The 21,074-nt window shown below is 40.1% G+C and overlaps 1 pseudogene; it reads right to left on the bottom strand.

The window, feature by feature from the left end:
* Positions 1-376: 376 nt before the first annotated feature.
* The window catches only part of LOC109475929, a 48,506-nt pseudogene continuing 27,808 nt past the window's right edge, over positions 377-21,074 (bottom strand).

Genomic DNA, 21,074 nt, shown 5'->3' with positions numbered 1-21,074 from the left:
GCGGCCCTCACGGCCCACACGGAGAGTTCCCCCAAGAGATTAAGCGACCGCTTTGATCATGCATATTCTCAATTTGGACTCACTATTAGTCTGAAGAAGACCTGCATTGTTCCCGCGATCAAAATGGGGGAGTTGGGTCATTCTGGAGGTTGTAGAAAAGTTCGCCTACTTAGTATCGACTATCACAAGAACTCTCTCACTCGATATTGAAATTGACCAACGGATTGGAAAAGCAAATACAACCATGGCAAAACTCACCACGCGCGGGTCTGGAAAAATAGAACTCTGACAGAACAGATTAAGATCCGCGTCTATCAAGCCTGTGTTTTCAGCGTCTTACTGTATATGGTAGCGAAACCTGGATAACGTACAAACGTCAGGAACGCCTGTTGAACTCCTTCCACATGAGGTGCCTCATGCGCATTCTCGGACTGAGCTGGCAAGACCGCACACCATACAGCGTCATCCTGCAACGTGCCAGAGTACCAATCATGTACCCCTTGCTCAGCAATCGTTGCCTCCACTGCCTGGGACATTTTCGACGCATGGAAGACGGTAGGTTGCCAAAAAATATTTTGTATGGACAGTTGGCAACAGGAACCAGGCGTGTCGGACGTCCCACCCTGAGGTTCCGTCATGGCTGCAAGCGAAACATGAAATCATGCTCCATTCAACTAGACAACTGGGAAACACTGGCCATGGACAGAAGTGCCTGGAAACTGTCACTCCAAAAAAGGCATCATGGAAGCGGATTCTAAGAGAGGGTCGGATACAGCAGCGAAGAGGGCAAAAAGGAGGCAGCATCATACATCTGCACCACATGTGGCAGAGCCTGCAACTCACATGTAGGACATTACAGCCACAGAAGACGATGTCCACCCAGGAGGCAGACGAAATAGTCTTTCGAGACTGGACTGCCAATGACTAGCATAGGGCGCTTCACAGCTGATGTAAGTAAATGTGACAAAGTGGTGCATGTAGGTTTAGAGGCTGTTTCATAATGAGGGAAGAAAGTAGTAACCTGTCTTGATGTTATATACGTCATACAGACTTGTAGCAGTATTGCAATATTGCATTATTGGTGTTCTTTGAGTGAAAGAAGTCATGTCTAGTACACAGAACATTGCAATTGTACGTTATGAGCAACTGCATGCAGTCATGCTCCATTCAACTGGACAACTGGGAAACTGCACTGAATAAGATTAATATACTTCATTTACCACAATCGTCCTCGTCACTACCGTCCGGGCAGTCCGGATTTCCGTCACAACGCCGCCATGACAGGATACATTCAACTCCAACTCCACAAGGGCTGTACCCCAGGGAGCAGGGGACCCCTGTGTTAAAATGCTGGGATAATTTTTGTCCCCACCGGACCATGCATAAATTCCCTAGGATAACTCAATCAACAAAGTTCAAATCTCAGTAAAAATGTATTAGAAGTTAAAAGACATAAATTTTACAAACTCATAGAAGTGATTTCTTTTCCGACAAGAAATGTCAAAATGGCACAAATTTATATACGTCTGGGGTCACACCGTGGTTTGAGGGTACACAAAATGGAAGCAAGAAGGAGAAAAAAGAATAGATCTCCAAAAAACATCTGAAAAAACAATACATTTCATCCATAGCATGGTATGGAATGAATTTTTCAGAGCAGAAGGAAACCAAGTCATTCTACCGGATTTTAAATCAATGCACTCGTTATTTAAAAAAAATAAGTAAGTGGTTAAAAATGACAAAGACTTACCAGAATTTACAAAGACTTGGACCTCGCACAGCGTCAGTACTCGGGATTGACCAGGAAGGCGAACGCCCACGTACCGTCCTCTCATCGGCTGACACCGCACTGATATAAACTGATGGTTCACGTTGATTTGATGATCGCCACCACACTTAGGGTTTGTGCTGACCTGGTCGGAATCCCCGATGTGGATGTTGAAGGGGTTGAGACGTTCCTTACAACAGTCCTGGCGGTTGAATATGACTAGTCTGTAAGTTAATATTGTAAAGAGGTAAACAATGAGAAATGAGTTCGTTTAAATTAAACACAAGAATAGGAATTGTTAAACACTTAACCACTTATGTTAACTCCGAAAAAGCCACGGCCATTAACTAAATCACATACGGATTGGAAATGTCAGATCTTAATAAAACAACCACCGATTCATTTTCAATGTCAGTAACTGCCCCTATTCATAACAGAAAGACGAATTAATGTTTTAAAGACCGGTTTAACGTACCTGTCTATCTGATACGGATGGCCAAGATCCACCCACCAGGTGGGATTAGACGTCACTTCTATAGTATGTGTACAGGACCCCACATCCCATCTGCCATCTGTGTTCCCGTCAACAGCGTGGTTCGCAACACCACCACTAGATGTGCTTGTTTGTGAAGCTCTTTTTCCCAGGGCAACATTGACAACTGTCCACAGGAAATAGGTTTGTTATTAGCAACCCAAGGTCACAAGTTAAATGGCGTAAAGACATTATTCTTATACAATTAACAAGACGTTCGAGTAGGTAAACAATGCTTTGGATTTCAAATGGGATATAGCCACCAGAGATCACCCTTTATGCACTAAAGCTGATATATAAATAAACTAGACAAGGTAACATTTGCAAAGCAAATGCATCATGTTTACCTTCACATGGCCCAGCTTAACAAACTACTGCTTTGTTTATTCTTACTCAAAGATACTGATATAAATGGTGACCGACCATGCATCCCCTCTTAAACTGTGCATGACACATTATGTAACCAAATACCAGTCAACATGGTAACAGATGTCTGGTCCTGATTATTGACCGTATATGTTTTGTGAAGAAGATAAAGGAGAAGACGCAGCAGAGCAAAAAAAGTATGTTTTTCTTCTGCGGAGGCAAACATAATGAATACCTTCTTTTGGTGGGAAAGGATTAAGATAAAACGTAGGTTATAGATTCTTAGGTTGCCATGTGTATCACGCGAATAGGATGGAACAGACAGGGATCCGGAGATTTATGTGTATCAGATGGGACAGACAGGGATTCGGAGATTCATGTGGTGTTTTATCCCTATATAGACGGGGGGGGGTGTCTAAAAGTCCCAGAGTCATCTTTGATGTCGGATAGCCTCTGAACGGCTTGCGCTAGAGTCACCAATCTAAGGACGTCATATTACGTGTTAAAACGGCATCAAATCTGTTATGATTTATTATTTATAACAGAGCATCCTCTGGAAATTTGATGGTCATACGATATATTCCAAGGGATGTTAAAGTACCAAACTATAAGCATCTAGTTACACTAGTGTAGTCAAATGGTAATGGCACAAACTTTAGGGGGTATGCACATGGCGATTGCTATATCGATTTTTACTTAATAAAAGGTTTAAACCTCTAGTCTATTTCCATTGTAATTTAAATCTTTATCTTTAAAAATAGTATTTTTTTTTAAATTAAAGATTGACGATCTAAGATGGCGGATAGCTTAAATCCTGCAGAGTTAAAATTGTAGTGTGGAACGGGTAGTCACAGATTTGCCAGATTTGATTAGTTAACTTTTCGGTCTTTTCGATGTCTGTATTTCATTTCATTTTGACAGAAAAACACATTCTCCTTTGTACTTGATTCAGATGTTTGTTAGATTGCTGGTCATAAAATATTACGGCCGCCATATGTAGTCTTAGCTATATGTGGCTAATATTTGGCAAATTGTATTTGTGTTTAAATGTACAAAACAAGCATTATTATCCTGTATGATGATGGTGATATATTGCTCAACATTATTGAGGACGTAAATTATATCAGCTATGGATAGATAAACATCGGTTGGGCTCAGTAGTGCATTTTAATTTTGAAGACATGCGCAATAGGAGTGTACAGTCAAACCCGAGTATAGCTGTCGCCCATGGGACTGACCACTATGGATAGGTGACTACTCTAGATAAAAGCCCAGTAAGTTGAACCCGAGTGAAAAGGGACACATGCTTTCAATACCCACAGAGATGTCTTTATTCTGAAACATATGAAAACATTCTTTACACATTATAAAATGTAGCTTAACTTCCCAAGATTTTAAAATGTGATAAAGTGAGACCTGTAGGTTGAATGGCTGTTTCATGATGAGTGACAAAAGTAGTAACCTGTCTTGATGTTGATTAGGTAATATAGACAGTATTGCAACATTGCAATATTGGTGTTCTTTGAGTGAAATAAGCCATGTCTAGTACACAAATCTTTGTGGCGTCGTGTGGCGTAGTGAACAGAGCGTTCGGCGCTCAGCAAGGAGACCGAGATCGATTCAGGGTCGGACAACAGGGGCATGTTCGAACATGCGAACCGACGTTGTGCCTTGGGAAAGGCACTTTACCCGTATCCCCCATCAATTAGAGGGACAAGTCTCAAACGGCAGTTGTCTTCAGCTGGCGGACGAGAGCAGCGCCAGGCGGGCTGGCCTGATCAAGGCGGAACTTAGCGTAACCAAGTCATCCGGCAGCTCGCTGCAAGCATCCCAACCGGAACCAGCACGTCACCCTCGATATGGTACCACTGGAGATTACCGATGCCCAAGTGTGTGGGTCTCAGATTCGCAGCCTGTTATCCACCTTACACAAATTCACGCGAAGGCCACCGTGCCAACTGTAACCCTCACTCAGGTGTAGGGACTGACACGGTCATCATACTCGGAAAGTCTGTGTCTGTATATCTGTTACATGAATCTGTATCTGTGCATGACTATGTATCTGTACATGAATCTGTATCCGATTGCAAATAAAGATCACTAGTGTTTGCCGTAGATAGAGTACACAGAACATTGCAATTGAACGTTATGAGCAACTGCATGTACATTGCACTAAATAAGATTAATATACTTCACTTACCACAACGTTGCTCGTCCCTACCGTCTAAGCAGTCCAATTTCCCGTCACAACGTTTCCATGACAGGAAGCATCTAAATCCGTCTCCGCACGGGGAGTACCCCCGGGAGCAGTGGACCCCTGTGTTAAAATGCAGGGATTAATTTTGTCCCCACTGGGCTATGCATAAACTCTCTAAGATAACTCAATCAACAAAGTTCCAATCTCAGTAAAACGTGTGAGAAGTTATAAAAAATATATTCAAACTCATAGAAGTAATTTCTTTTCCGACAAGAAATGTGAAAATGGCACATATTTATATACGTCTGGGGTACGTTTTGACGCCAAACCGTGGTTTGAGGGTTAACAAAATGGAAGTAAGAAGGAGAAATCGAACGCATTTCCAAAAACATAAGAAAAAAACAATATATTCAATCCATAGCATGGTAGGAATAAATATATCCATGAGAGCAGAAGGAAACCAAGTCATCCTGCCGGATTTTTTTTATAAATGCAATCGTCATTTAAAAAATAAAGTGTTACTTATAAGGGGATAAAATTATATAGACCTACCAGAACTTGGAAACACTTGGACCTCGCACAGCGTCAGCACTCGGGATTGACCAGGAAGGCGAACGCCCACGTACCGTCCTCTCATCGCCTGACACGGCACTGATATGGACGGGTGGTTCACGTCGATTTGATGATCACCACCACACTTAGGGTTCGTGCTGACCTGGGCGGAATCCCCGATGTGGATGTTGAAGGGATTGAGACGTTCTGAACAACAGTCCAGGCGGTTGAAGACGACCACTCTGTAAGTCAATATTGTAAAAAATGGTAAGCAGTGAGAAATGAGTTTAATTTATTCATGCACAAGAATAGGAATTGTTTTACACTTATGTTATGTTATGTTATGTTATGTTATGTTATGTTATGTTATGTTATGTTATGTTAACTTATGTTAACTCCGAAAAAGGCACGGGCATTAATCTAGTTACATACGGATTGAAAATGTCAGGTCTTAATCAAAGCAGCCATCGACTCGTACTCAATGTCAGTAACTGTCCCCATGTATAACAGAAAGACAGATATAGATACACAAATAAAAATTACATAACATTTCATGTAATAACAGCCTTTGATAATGACGAGTTAATGTTTTTTAAAAGACCGGTTTAACGTACCTGTGTATCTGATACGAATGGCCGAGATCCACCCACCAGGTGGGATTAGTATAATTCTCTGCATCTATAGCATGTGTACAGGACCCCACATCCCATTGTCCATCGGTGTTCCCGTCAACAGCGCGGCTCGCACTACCATTATTGGCTGTGCTTGTTTGTGAAGCTGTTTTTCCGAGGGCAACATTGTCAACTGTCCACAGGAAATAGGTTTGTTATTAGCAATCTCAAGATCACAAGTTCAATGGTATAAAGACATTATTCTTATACAATTAACAAGACGTTCGAGTGGGGAAACAATGCTTTGGATTTCAAATAAAATATAGCCACTAGAGATCACCCTTTATGCACTAAAGCTGATACATAAATGAACTAGACAAGGTAACATTATCAAAGCAAGTGCATCCTGTTTACCTCCACATGGCCAAGCTTAACAAACTACTGCTTCATTTATTCTTACTCAAAGATACTAACATAAATGGTGACCATGCATCCCGCCTGAAACTGTGCATGACACATAACACTCGTTCTCATTCAAATGTACAAAATGCTGTCGCCACTCTTTATGACTAGATATGAGCTAAATCACGGACCTCACCGTTGCTCTCTTCACTTTCTCACAACACTTACTAAGTTTCACGAAAAATGTACCACAAACCTAGGTTTGATTAATGACTTGAGAGAAATTATGGTCGCGGTTTGGATTTCTACCCCTAAAAAGCGGCTCTCGCCTCAGAAGAAATTGAAACTTTAAAAAGCAACCTAAAGCGTAGCAATTTCATTACGGCAGTAGTTGATCAAGTCAGATCGCTCCTGTCACTTTTCTTTCACGTGTTTCTTTGACGTCGGGCGAGATGGTTCAAACCTGTCGCCAAGTTCTGTTACTCCCGTTACCGCTCAAATAAGTCGGTTGTGCAGTTTAGATAGAGTCACATATAGGGCAAGACATTGCCATTTGATGACTTTTAGCAAGTTTTCTAGGTTTCTAAGAGAAAAAGAAAGAAAATAGTGGGCGCTGTCATTTGTAGCCACCTTCGCTGAGCAAAATGTTTTAGAGTAATGACTGTAACCTCCGTTACCGATGTTTTTACTTTCAGTTTTAGTTACTTCACTTGGTATATAAAAAAGTCGCCCAGTTTTAAATGTCCGTACTTTTGTCCCCTTGCTCTCAAATGATAAAGAGAAAAACTGCAGATCTTCTTGGAGAAAAAAAGCAAAAGGTCTGTATTGTAACCTCCGATACCGGTAACGGAGGTTACACCCGTAGCGTAACAAGAGATTGAATTTCTCTTCCCTTTGCACCATAAATATAATTGTTGGAAATAAAGGAGAAAAATATGCAACCAAAGAAAAATAATCCTCTGTGGCGTCAACAAATTCAAATGTTCTAGCATGAAAGTTCATCTGTGTTGGTACAAATCATTATGAAATAAATAAAGACTAAGCTTTAACTTCCAACACTTAGATACAGAATTGGGACCTACCCCAAATTTAGGGTAACTCCAGGTTAAGATATACAGGAAGAAAACACACACTGACCAATATTTAAACTTTTCTTCAATTCACCCCCTAGACCATAAGATCGGTGTCGTGAAAACCTTATTTCATAGGGCTAATACTATCATAACTGATACTCAGGACAAAGAGACAGAAAAAGAGCACTTAACTCAGGCATTAAAACAATGTGGTTACCCCTACTGGGTCATCAGGAAGGCCAGTACACCCAATCCCTTACCTGTAGATAGTACCACAAAGAATCAGTCTTCCTCAAAACCTAATGGGGGACTAGTAGTCTTACCATATTCCAAGGGTACCTCTGAGGCCCATCGGAGGATCATCAACAAGTACGGTTTTAAGACCTGCTTCACACCCACTCGCACACTTAGGAATATTCTGGTGGCACCGAAAGACAAAACTCCAAGGAAAACAGGTGTGGAGTAGTGTACCACATCAAGTGCCAGGGTCAAACCAGGAAGGGTCCTTGTAAGGAGACATACATAGGTAAGGCAGAACGTGCATTAAAAACGAAATTCCTGGAACATCAACGTCCGAGTTCTGTAAACTCAGAAGTCTCACAACATATTCACATTGAGTCTCCGGGACATTCAATATCTCTAGAAGGGGTTAAAATCCTTGATTCTGAATCGGACTTTTTTGCAAGAGGAGATAAGGAGGCGGTCTACATAAGAGCCCACAGACCTACCCTGAACAGAGACGGGGGGCGACACAAGTTATCTGGCACGTATGACCCGCTACTACGGTCACGTGTCTCTGACGTCACGTTCCAAGAGTAGCCGGGTCCATTCCGTGAACAAGTTGATGGAGTCAACCGAAAATTTGGGGTAAGTCCCAATTCTGTATCTGAGTGTTGGAAGTTAAGGCTAAGTCTTTATTTCATAATCAAGAGGAAGGAGAAGACGAAGCAGACCAAAAACAATATGTTTTTCTTCTGCGGGAAGAAACATAATAAATACCATTTTGGGATGAGAAAGGATTAGGATAAAACGTAGGTTAGGGATTCTTAGGTTGCCATGTGTATCAGATGGCACAGACAGGGATCCGGAGATTCATGTGTGTTAGATGGCACAGACAGGGATCCGGAGATTCATGTGTATAAGATGGCACAGACAGGGATCCGGAGATTCATGTGTGTCAGATGGCACAGACAGGGATCCGGAGATCCATGTGTATCAGATGGCACAGACAGGGATCCGGAGATTCATGTGTGTCAGATGGGACAGACAGGGATCCGGAGATTCATGTGTGTCAGATGGCACAGACAGGGATCCGGAGATTCATGTGTGTCAGATGGCACAGACAGGGATCCGGAGATTCATGTGTGTCAGATGGCACAGACAGGGATCCGGAGATTCATGTGTATCAGATGGCACAGACAGGGATCCGGAGATTCATGTGTGTCAGATGGGACAGACAGGGATCCGGAGATTCATGTGGTGGGTTATCCCTATCTAGACCGGGGGGGTGGGGGTCTAAAAGTCCCCGAGTATGTCTTTGATCTCGGGTAGCCTCGGAACGTCTTGCGCTAGAGCCACCAATCTAACGACGTCATATTACGTGTTAATACGACATCAAGTTTTGTTGTGATTTATTATTTCCAGCACACAATCCTCTGGAAATTTGATGGCCATACGATATATCCCAAGGAATGTTAAAGTACCAAATTATAAGCATCTAGTTACACTAGTGCAGTGCATTGTAATGGCACAAACTTCAGGGGGTATGTATGTGGGGATTGCTATACCGATACAGATTTTTACATGAAATATTTTTTTCTAACCTTTTAGGCTGTATCTTTAAAAAGAGTATTTTAAAAATTCAAGATTGACGATCTAAGATGATGGATAGGTGAAATCCTGCAGAGTTAGAAGTGTAGTGTGGAACGGGTAGTCACAGATTTGCCAGTTTACTTTTCGGTATTTTCGATGTCTGTATTTTATTTCATTTTCACAGAAAACACATTCTCTTTTGTACTTGATTCAGATGTTTGTAAGATTGTTGGTCACAAACTAGTAAGGCCGTCATATGTAGTCTTTACCATGCCAGTAAATATGTGGTAACTCCTCTTTGGGGATTCATCACTACCCACTACAACCTTCGCAGGGACGCCACCATTTAATGAGAAGCAAAAGCAAAAGACATTTATTGTCATTTTTTCCACGAGCCGTTAAGACTCTACTACGGTAATGACTATCAGTAGTTTCGACTCTACGCCTCAAATAATTAACACTTCAACTGTTTAGGCTATGATTGTAATTTTATGGACTGCCTACCTAATGTACATGTACTAAGACTTCCCCCAGACAAATAATCTACATGTTATTATAAGTCAACTAATTTGTATATATTAACTACATATTTGAAATATTACTTTTAGTGCGGTTTTAGATTTGTTACGCACTACTACTATTAGAATGTTTTTAGAATTGTATCTCTTTTAAAAATCCAGTCAAAGTGTATCATCCCATTGTAAATGAGCGTGCAATTCAGCCGTCAGGCTGCAATATGCTTTTGTGCAATAAACCAATTAAAAAAAATTGAAATTGTATTTTTTCACTTTTACCGATGGGTAAATCTCCGGTAAATATAGCCTTATTAACCCGCCTTTACATCCCATTTATCCCTAAAAATAGTACACCTGGTGAATTAAATTCTAAAATGATGAAAATATTTTTTCAATCGGCTTTAAAAGATTTCGCCAGAAAGTTCCCTGCAGTTTCAGAACAAGCTCCAGGGGGACCAAACGCACACCACTTACTACTGACAATAAAAGCTATCCACCACTAAAAGCATAGCATGTTGAGAACAATAGATAAAAAAAAGGGGAGGTTCTCTTGCAGTATCTCATACCTTCGCCAAATGATGTTAACCTTTATGACTCCTGATTATGCAAATAGGATAGATTATATCAGTTGATCAAATTGTCCACCAAAAGACAGCCTTATCTTCACAAAGAAAGCCATTCTATCATTTCCTCATAAACTATGCAAATGAGGTCCTTATTTGAACAACTTATGTTTAATGATGTTCACCTTCACTTAACTTTCAAATACCCCAAGAATAAAATTCCAGGCAGCTACCATTATGGAATTATAAGATTTTCTCGTTAATTGTGCAAATTAGGTGTAAATCTACATAATCAATATCTGCCTGTGTTTCTCTCGTTCTGAATTACATGTGTCACAGCCTTGACTAGTCTTATAATGTAATGCAGTTGATTTATAGAATTTCCTCATAAATTAGGCAAATTAAATCCAGATTTGCATACCTGTCGCATAATTATGTCAAGCTTCACTTAAGCTACTTACATATAAAAAAATCACAATGATCCGTTAACCTGTTCTTGAATAATCCTCTTTTGTATATTTGTATATTTTTAAAGAAACGCCCCTGCACTGCCTGAGGCTAAGGGGCGTAAACCTACATCACTTCTTCCCCAGTACAAAACCTACCTACCACACAAATTCCGTGATCCTAGCACGTCCAGATCGTAAGCTATCAAAACCGGAAGTTCAGCTTAAGTACCACAACAAGCCGCCAGGGGACCCAAAATCTTATCATTTCTAGGTCTTATTAAGACCTACCCACCTACCATATATCAAGACAATCCATATAAGCCTTTTCAAGTTATCGTGTCTACAGACGGACACACACACATACACGAACGCCTCTGAAAACATAACCTTCTTGGCGAAGGTTATTATTGGTCTTGGAATTTATGATTTTTCGGCTTTAGAAACATTTAAACTTTGAGACTGAAAAAAAACCCGTCCGACTTAAATTTTAATTTCGTTTCATGAATAGTATTTCATAAAATAAAAAAAAGAATTTTGTTAGAAATTCAGGGCCGGTTAAGGCATTTGTTTGGATTATGTGGATATCTTCTACAAAAAGCATTTAACGCACATGAATGTTATTTGATATACATTTCAGCGCTGTGAACAAAACAATAACATTTGAGGTATATGTGGTGCGCTTTTCAATTCATTTGCCCAAGAGAGTCCACGTGAAACTGTTTCTTTTTTTAAGAAAAGATTTACCATTAAGACTGGCTCCACGGAACCCGCGCTCAGAACCCCCGGTAACCTGATACCCTCCCCAAACTTTACCCTAGAAATTGACCACCGTGAACTAAGAGAGAAGAAAGCGCTTCACTGTGTGGTGGCGGGCATGCCGCATGTCATGGACCTGTACGTAGTGCAATACGCACTGCTAAAATAAGCAAAAAAATAGCAAAAATAAAAGAGAATAAGCAACAAAAAAAAAAAAAACGTAAACAAGCGAAAACAAGAATTCGGAGATCTTATACCTCCATGAAATATATGAGTTTTTGTTAATGTTATTTTTATTTGTCTCATTGACTATGGAAATAAGGACGTAATTAGCTTAATCTAGTTTAATTTATAGTTTTCTAAATTCAAATGACAATATTTTTCGTGTAAAATTCCTCTCCTTTGGTATACTTCTTTTAACATGTCCTCATCAATTATGGAAATGACCTCTACATTAACATGATATATGCATAGTGGTGTAAACCTTTAAGTATCTTACACATGTCACAAGGTATAAAATTCCCATCATTTACTTATAAGGAGTCATAGAATTTTCACATTATTGGTATTTGTTGATGTTCCGCCTGCCAGAGCTTAATATATAGATTACATGTATAAAAGTGCTATTATATAAAACACTGTAATTCTAGAATTTCCTCATTAATTATGCAAATTAAGTTCTCATTTGCATAATTTGCATTGAATTATATACAACTTTCTCTCAGCTACTTACACACCAAAATGATGAAAATATGTTGTTCCTATCTGGACTTGGATTTTAAAGATTTCGCCAGAAAGTCCCCGGCAGTTTCAGAACAAGCTGCTAGGAGGACCAAACCCACACCACTTATTCCTGACAGACAAAGCTATCTGTCAGCAAAAAAGTCAAGACCATAGCATGTTCAGGACAAAAGATTAAAAAAACCGGAAGTTCTCCTGTGCAGTACCAAGGTCTATCCACCAGGAGGCCCATATTTGACCCTTGACCTTTGTCTTCCTTAAGACGTACCAGCATACACAGACACACAGACACACCGACGCACCAAAAACAATACCTTCATTTTTCATGAAAGTAATGAGCCAAAAACATGCAAAAAAGAAAATTAGGCAAATATAAAGCACACGGTGGTACTCTCGCCTCTCAGATAACGTATAACGTTTTTTGTCCCCAACATCCACGGTCTAAGGAGACCACCTCTCTCGGTCCCTTGAAATTTCCACATAGACACAATCCCCACACTACAAATAGTATGGTTCCTTTATTGCTTTAAACAACCATGTAATTTACTAGCATGTAGGCGAGGTAATTGTGTGACATTTTGTGACAACAAGGAAGACAGGAATTCTAAAAAATGTTTGTTTACCAATCATTGTATTTAGAAAGAAAAGTCAGACGTAAAACTGCTACTGAAGCAATCAGACTAAAGAAAAACGAAAAAATACCTGGCGAGATGCTGTAGAGGTTGAGTTCAGTGAGGAAGGGTTGAAAGCCCTCGTGGGTCCGGGTGACCACGAACCTCCAGTACCGCGCTGTTCCCTGGAACCCGGCGAACGCTTTCCTCTGGTCCGTCCCTCCCTGCACGTTATCGACAGACACAACATCCTCCCAGCTGTACGGACTCCCAACCTGAGAACTTTGCAATTTGAAGGCTGCGATGTCATTGGTGGTGTCTCCGTAGCTGTTCACTGCGATGCGAGTCAGAGTTAGAGGCGCTGCGATGTCCAGCACGATATACCAATTGTTGTAGTTTCGCCAGGTATCTGAGACGTTCCAGTAGGTATTAGTGTCCCCATCCAAGGCTTTTGCGGCATCATGTGTCACTCCGTTCATGACCCACGGTGTACCTGTGGAGTTCACAACCCATGAAGTATCCTGTCGCAGCCATGCTCCTGCGAAAAAGGGAGGAGAATTGATAACACTCGATTTTTGCTGGGATAGTAACGTCATTACGTCACACGTATACCTTATTTTTGAATTTTCTACTGTTGCCACTTGTCACGTGCAGTGCCGGTGAAAAACGATGTAACTGCAATATCTGATTTCATAACACGTTTATACAATAGTCATGTAATACACCAACAGAGGAACGACCTCATACCAATAAGTGCATTATTTGCATTAACCCTACCTAGACCGGGGGGGGGGGGGCGTAAAAGTGCCCGCGGCAACTTTGATGTCACCTAGCGTCTGAACGGCTAGCCGTAGAACGGCCAAACTTGGTAACTTTTTCTAGAATATTGTTGGCAACAATTCTCTATCATTGGAATGAGATAAACAATTTTTTCTGTTGCCATGGCAACGGGTTTCTGACAGGCATTTTTGCTAAATTTAGTACTTTTTGTTTCAACAATAGAATTTTATGGGTTTTATGTCAAGTTACTCATGGTTTCTAATATTAATAACATCCCATATAATTTTATGTAAATTTTATCATTAAATATGTATAATTTATGCTAATTTGATGACGTCATTGACCAAAATTCAAGATGGCGGACATTATCATTAGAACAGGTATATACAGGTTATTTTCATTAAAATTTCATATATACTTCCATTTCTTTTTCCAAAAAGGTTTAAATGAAGGTCTTTAGTATGTTTACAATGTATTTTAGGATTTATCATGAAAAAAACTATTTTTTGAAAATTCAAGATTGATGATCCAAAGTGGCGGATATCTTAAATATGCATTACGTCATTTTATGACGTCACCGGTGTTGCTATGGGCAAGACTTAGTACACCATGACATTCTGTCAGAAACACTTTTGGTAAAGTTATGTTGAATACCATTTAGTTTTCAGGGAAAACCTATCTATACGGTTTTGGCCTATAAAATCACATTAATGACGTCATAATGACGTCATATTACGTCATAACGACATAAAAATTGTACATATGATAAGTTTTTACTAGTACACCATCCTCTAAAAAATTGGTGGTCATACGACATACCGTTCGCGAGTTCTGAGGGGGGGGTCAAATCGACGCCCCCCCCCCCCCCCGGTCCCCCCATACCCCAAAAGCCCGGTCTAGGTAGGGTTAAACAATAAATTTCTGAGTGTATTTACAAGTGATAAGTAAACTGCAACAGCTAAGAAGACAAATAACGTATAAAAGTATGCTTGCTACACAAGGATGGCCCTAAACATTTCCTGGGGGCAAACATTCCCTAACAAGCAGCTATGTCAGGATTTACCCTAAGGTACGTAGAAAATCATAACGCATAGAACGAAACTAGCTGCACACTGGGTGAAGCATCCTGATATTATAGCATCCAAGCTTGTGATTTGGGAACCCACGATAAGCCCTAGGAATACGGCATTGGGGTCGTGTTGCGTAGCGTACATGACCCCACCAAGAGGTCCCGGGTTCGAACCCCACCTGGTCACCGAACTTGTGCCCTTGGAAAAGGCAATTTACACAATTTTCTTCACTTCACATCGTGATAGAGTGGAGTGGGGATGGTTTTAAGTTTTGTTTCGAGCGGGAACTAAGTAATAGTAAGGGAGTATGCCATACCGCTCGGGGAAGAACGGCTGATTTCTCTTATATGTGTATTTGGTAAATAGCCCCGCACCTCCTCCACCAATTCCTGTAGATTTCAGGCTTCACTACATTCATGTGTTAGGATCTAGGAACATCTGTTTTCCTTATATCTTGTATAAGGACTGCTAGCTCCACCACATGAAATGATAATCGTCGCCTTGGCAATAAATTCATTGCCTGCTTGTTGCGGTTTTGTATGATATCTGGCATACATCACTTAGCAGTTCCAAATATATGATACAACTAAAAAAATATATTTGTCAAAGTTTGCCACAGTCCTCTGCCAATGTTTGCTCTAAATACGTAGCGTTGGCAATTGTGATCTATTCTCTGTACGCGTTGGTCACCTAAGTGTTGACAGAAACCCCGCGTACCTTGATGTTGACTGCGCACTTGTCAAGTATGGTTGTACTCACAGTTAACACAAAAATTATCAAAAGAAACTTAGAAAACAATATAAACTGAAATTCATTCAGCTGATCACAGTCCGACTTCCACCACTGTCTCAATCACACATTAGGAAAAAAATATCTACAATGGACAATGAACATAGATACAGTATCATCCACTGTAAGTCTTCTAATGGGTATGTCATTCCATGCACGTCATTAGATGTGTTGCAAGGGCCAAACCACTGTAAAAGGGGTACAAAGGATTTAGTGAAAACAGAAGAGTGAGTCACTGACATCTTTGCAACTTGTTGCTGTTTAGCACAAACTAAACTTCAGGATCCAAAAACAAACCCTAGTGTATGAAGCCACCCGATTCGATCATCTTCCACGATAAGTATCGTGGAAAGGGGACCACCATCCATCGATACATATCGGGGCAGAGGACTACGCTCGTCCTACAGCGTACACCTTCCACGATAGCACAGTGAGTCTGAGGGAAGGTTCTACGCTGGTGGGGTCACGGTCCAGTACAGCAATGCATGCTGGAGTGGCGTAAGGTCGTCAGATTTCCCAATATGGCGGCTTTCATGTCCACCTGATACACAATATTACGATTTATAGTAGGGCCAAATTTTATATATGAACGGTGGGACAAGGCTCCTCGCGCAGTTATATGTATAATCAGGTGTGCAACCCTGGCATGGCATAACAGGCGCCCCATTTTGGTGCATTATCGGACATTTTTATTATTTTTAAAACGTTATATCCAGGACGTTAGACGTATTATGCCGCGAAGAGTATTTTTTTTAATGTTAATAGTATTTTCGTCGGAACCATCAACCGTTGAAATAATATGACAGACGGACAGTTTAGCATGTCTACAGCTTGAATGTTTTTTGCTCTCGATCGATCGACTATATGTATAAACATCACAACCAGCGAAGGCATGTGTACTACGTATACGCAAGGAGGTAAGATCAGGTGAGTATTGGTAGGTATTTCATCTTGCACACTGCACACATGTCGCGGTTAGTTTTGTGACAAAATTTGAAGGTTAATATAGATCTTGTATAATCTGTTAGTTAATACCACCTAAGAAAGATTGACCATGCAGGTAATGACAAATCTAAATAGACAAGAGAAAAAAATGATACCAAATTCAACAAGGTACATATGGGGTTAAAAGGCCACACCGTCATAAGTTTATGGATGAAATCCTCTGAACTTCTGAAGACTCCCAAACTAGTGTGGGCAGGAGAATATTATATTGAAAAAATAAAAATGCTACTAAACCACAGGAATGCAAAGCTGGTGTATTTTGAATTTGTAGAAGTATGTAGCAGTGAACTGCAAGCTGACACATGCTGGCTTTTTGCGGAATTTATGAATTTGCACTGTAGCCTACTAGGTATGTACCATTAGTTTTTGAGTCGTGGAGCTTCGGTAGCCTGGGTGCCGTCCTCCAGAGTTTAAACCACCGACTCCTTATCGTCGCTAACTACCGTTGACTACACAGGCCTAGAGCCAGGCCAGAGCCTCGAAGGATGTGATCTTTTATAACAGGCGAAAGTCAATGTGCAACAATAATATCAAGTCGGTGTGGCCTAAGGGTTAAAGACCTGCGCCCATATAGGACAGTGTAGTACATACTGGAAGTGTGAAGGGTGTTCCTACTTGGCCGAAGAAATTTACTCTACTCTACTCTACTCTTCTCTACTCAAAGGCCCATAACTACAATGGACACTACAGACAAATCCTAATGTGGGAATATATGCTTAGAGAATGTCTAGTGCTTGCATGTCTAATTTTAATGTACAGAAAATATGACAAATAAAAGAAGTAAACAAGAGTTCTGAGATCTCATACCTCCATGAAATATGGGCTTGCTTTGTCATACTTCATTTCAACATGTCCTCATTAATTATGCAAATAATCTCTACATTAACATAATATATGCATACCTTTAAGTAACTTATATATGTCACGAGGTATAAAATTCCCATCATTCACCAATAAGGATTCACAAAATGTTCACATTAATTATACAAATTAGGTCACCATTTGCATAATTGGTATCTGTTGATGTTCCGCCTGCCGTAGATTAAGTAGATTACATGAATAGCAGTACCATTATATGAAACACTGTAATTATAGAATTTTCTCATTAATTATGCAAATTAAGTCCTCATTTGCATACTTTGCATTTAGTCATGAACAACTGTCACTCAGGTACCTACACACCAAAAATGATGAAACTACGTTGTTCCAATCTGGACTTATTGGCTTTGAAAGTTTTTACCAGAAACCAACCTGCAGTTCCAGAACAAGCTGCTAGGGGGACCAAACTTACCCCACTTATTCCTGACAGGATAAGCTATCTGTCATCAAAAAGTCAAGACCATAGCTTGTTCAGGACAAAAGATACAAAAAACGGAAGTTCTGCTGCAGTACCAAGGTCATCCTCCAGGAGGCGCATACTTGACCTTGACCTTTGTCTTTCTAAGACTTATCATCATACCAAATATCATCACAATCTATAAAGGCGTTCTGAAGTTATGCTGACCACAAAGTTGCGGAAACACACACAGACAGACAACATACATACAGACAGACAGACAGACAGCCACCCCAAAAACAATACCTCCATTTTTCATGGAGGTAAAAAACCTGAAACCTTACCGAGTGTGCCATCACAGTGTGGTACATCACAGAACTCCCATCTCTTGCCGGGATCCGTGGTGTAGCACCAGAGGGTAGGTTCGTGGTCAGGATTCCGGCAGTAGTTCTGTTCCAACCCGGAGGAAGGGTAGTTAGCAGAAGTCCTGGTGTGTTTATGGGGTGTCTGCCTGTCCCAGCGTTGACACGTCCTGCCTGTTCCGGTCACAGTGACTGTTCCTCGGTAGGATGTCCCATCATCTTCCATACAGTCAATGACTTGGGCTGTAGTCAAAACTGGAAATTTAAGAATGCGTGTTAGCAGATTTTAAAATTCCATTTTCTAAAGTCAGGGCACACAAACAATGAGTACTCCCCAATGTGACTTTCCCAGTTGCTTGAATAGGGAATGGACTCCAATAACTACATAAAGCCATAAATAACCCAGACTGTCAAGCAAAAAGAAATGAATTACATTAGCATAATACTGGTCAATCTATTTGAATAGATTCAAATATTTTATGTGCTGGCTTTCAAAGAAACAATATCAAACCATGCAGAATGATCACGATAATTATAACTGTAACTAAGTCACATAATTAGGACAAGAATTCCGAGATCTCATACCTCCATGAAATATGGGCTTGATATGTAAATTTCCTCTTTAATTATGCAAATTACCTCCGCATTAACATGATATATGCGTCGTGATGTATGTTAACTTTTGATTAACTTACAGATGTCCCAAGTATGACATTCCCATTATTCACCATTAAGAAATCATATAATTTTTGCATAAATTATGCAAATTAGGTCATCATTTACATAATTAGTATTTGTTGATGTTCTGCCTGCCATAGGTTATATACATTACATGTATGAAAGTAGTATAATGTAAAACACTGTAATCATAGAATTTCCTCATTAATTATGCAAATAAAGTCCTCGTTTGCATGGTTTGTATTTAATCATGTACATCTCTCTCTCAGCTACCTACACACCAAAAATTATGAAAATATGTCGTTCCTATCTGGACTTATTGGCTTTTAAACATTTTGCCAGAAAGTGCCCTGCAGTTCCAGAACAAGCTACTAGGGGGACCAAACTTACACCACTTATTCCCGACAGGAAAAGCAATATGTCATCAAAACATCAAGACCATAGCATGTTCAGGACAAAAGATACAAAAACCGGAAGTTCTGCTGCAGTACCAAGGTCATCCACCAGGAGGCCCATATTTGACCTTGACGTTTGTCTTCGTAAGACTAACCAATATACCAAATATCATCATAATGCATAAAGGCGTTCTGAAGTTATGCTGACCACAAAGTTGCGGAAACACAGATAGACAGACAGACAGACACACATACAGAGATACATACATACAGACAGACAGACAGACACGCCAAAAACAATACCTCCATTTTTCATGGAGGTAAAAAGCAATCGATCAGTTGGTAGCAAACTTGTCAAAAGGGATTTTTTTCAGACCGTTCATGCTAATGAGGAATAGAAACAGCTTTAGCATTTGATGAAATGCACATCAAGTTTAGCCTACATGTACATAATCCCTATATATAATGAATGGAACTCACAAGCATGATAGATTACATGCATATGAGGGAGAAACATCTACATTGATGGGGAACAGGATGAAGGTAAAAGTTCTCAGATACCGCACTTTTGTATCATCTGAAAAGCTTAATGTGCATTTCCTCATACACTCAACAGTCAAGAGGTTTCTGTAGAACATAAGTAGCCTTGTCAGAAAATTGACAGTTTGCTACCGAGCCATCTCTCGCTTTTTCCTCCGTTCCCTTAGCACTAGTATTTAGATAAGAGTTTTTATTTGTCTAACAGTACCCATGCAGTTGCAGCCTTAATACGGCTGAATTGATGCAGGGTATCACATAATAATCAATAATTATTCTCAAACAATCAAATAATACACATGATACACATATTTGCAAGGATCTGTGTGGCTGCCATTCGGCGCCATAAGGTGACCCCAATTGAACTTCCCCCAAACAAAGTAAAGTACCCATTCACACCTGAGTGTAGTGAGAAAAATCATGTATAGTGCCTATCCAAAGGGAACGAATTCGGGGCGCATGTCCAGACATGTCCCAGGTACAACTCGGGATCGAACCCGGATCTCCCCATTTCATAGTTGAATGCTCTACCACTACGCCACATACGCCACCCGTATTCACTTGTCTTCAATGAAAATGTATATTTAAAAAAAACTATATATCTATTATATCTATCTATATAAAAGTATACATACTGAGTAAATACTCCATAAGTAGAAATGCTGACACTGAAGAAGAATGGGTCTCAAATTGTACTTATGGGCCTTCATAGGTATTGCACCTTATATATATATATATACCATATACAGTTGCTGGCCTAGGCCTTTCCCCTTAGATCTGTTTGTCAAATATGGAGAAGCTACCATAGTAGTAGGAAGCTAAGTAATGTTATAATTTATTTTGTACTTTTATCTATCCTGCTGGTTAGAATTAAGATTATTTGGGTTAAATTAGAACCTGAAATATAATAGGTAAGTAAGATTATACATCATATATAACATTGGTAAGATAAGCTAACTTACCTGAGCTAACTTACCAGAACAACCTGCTAGGGGGACCAAACTCACATCACTTATTTCTGACAGGAATAGCAATCTGTCACCAAAACATCAAGACCATGGCATGTTCAGGACAAAAGATACAAAAAACGGAAGTTCTGCTGCAGTTCCAAGGTCATCCACCAGGAAGACTTACCAACATACCAAATATCATTATAATCCATAAAGGCGTTCTGAAGTTATGCTGACCACAAAGTTGCGGAAACACACACAAACAGACAGACACACAGACAGAC

The sequence above is a fragment of the Branchiostoma belcheri genome, unplaced genomic scaffold (genome assembly GCF_001625305.1).
Source record: "Branchiostoma belcheri isolate BF01 breed outbred unplaced genomic scaffold, Haploidv18h27 scaffold355, whole genome shotgun sequence".
Classification (NCBI taxonomy): Eukaryota; Metazoa; Chordata; class Leptocardii; order Amphioxiformes; family Branchiostomatidae; genus Branchiostoma; species Branchiostoma belcheri.
The sequence above is the reverse complement of the archived record's forward strand: the minus strand, read 5'-3'. Positions and strand labels throughout refer to the sequence as shown.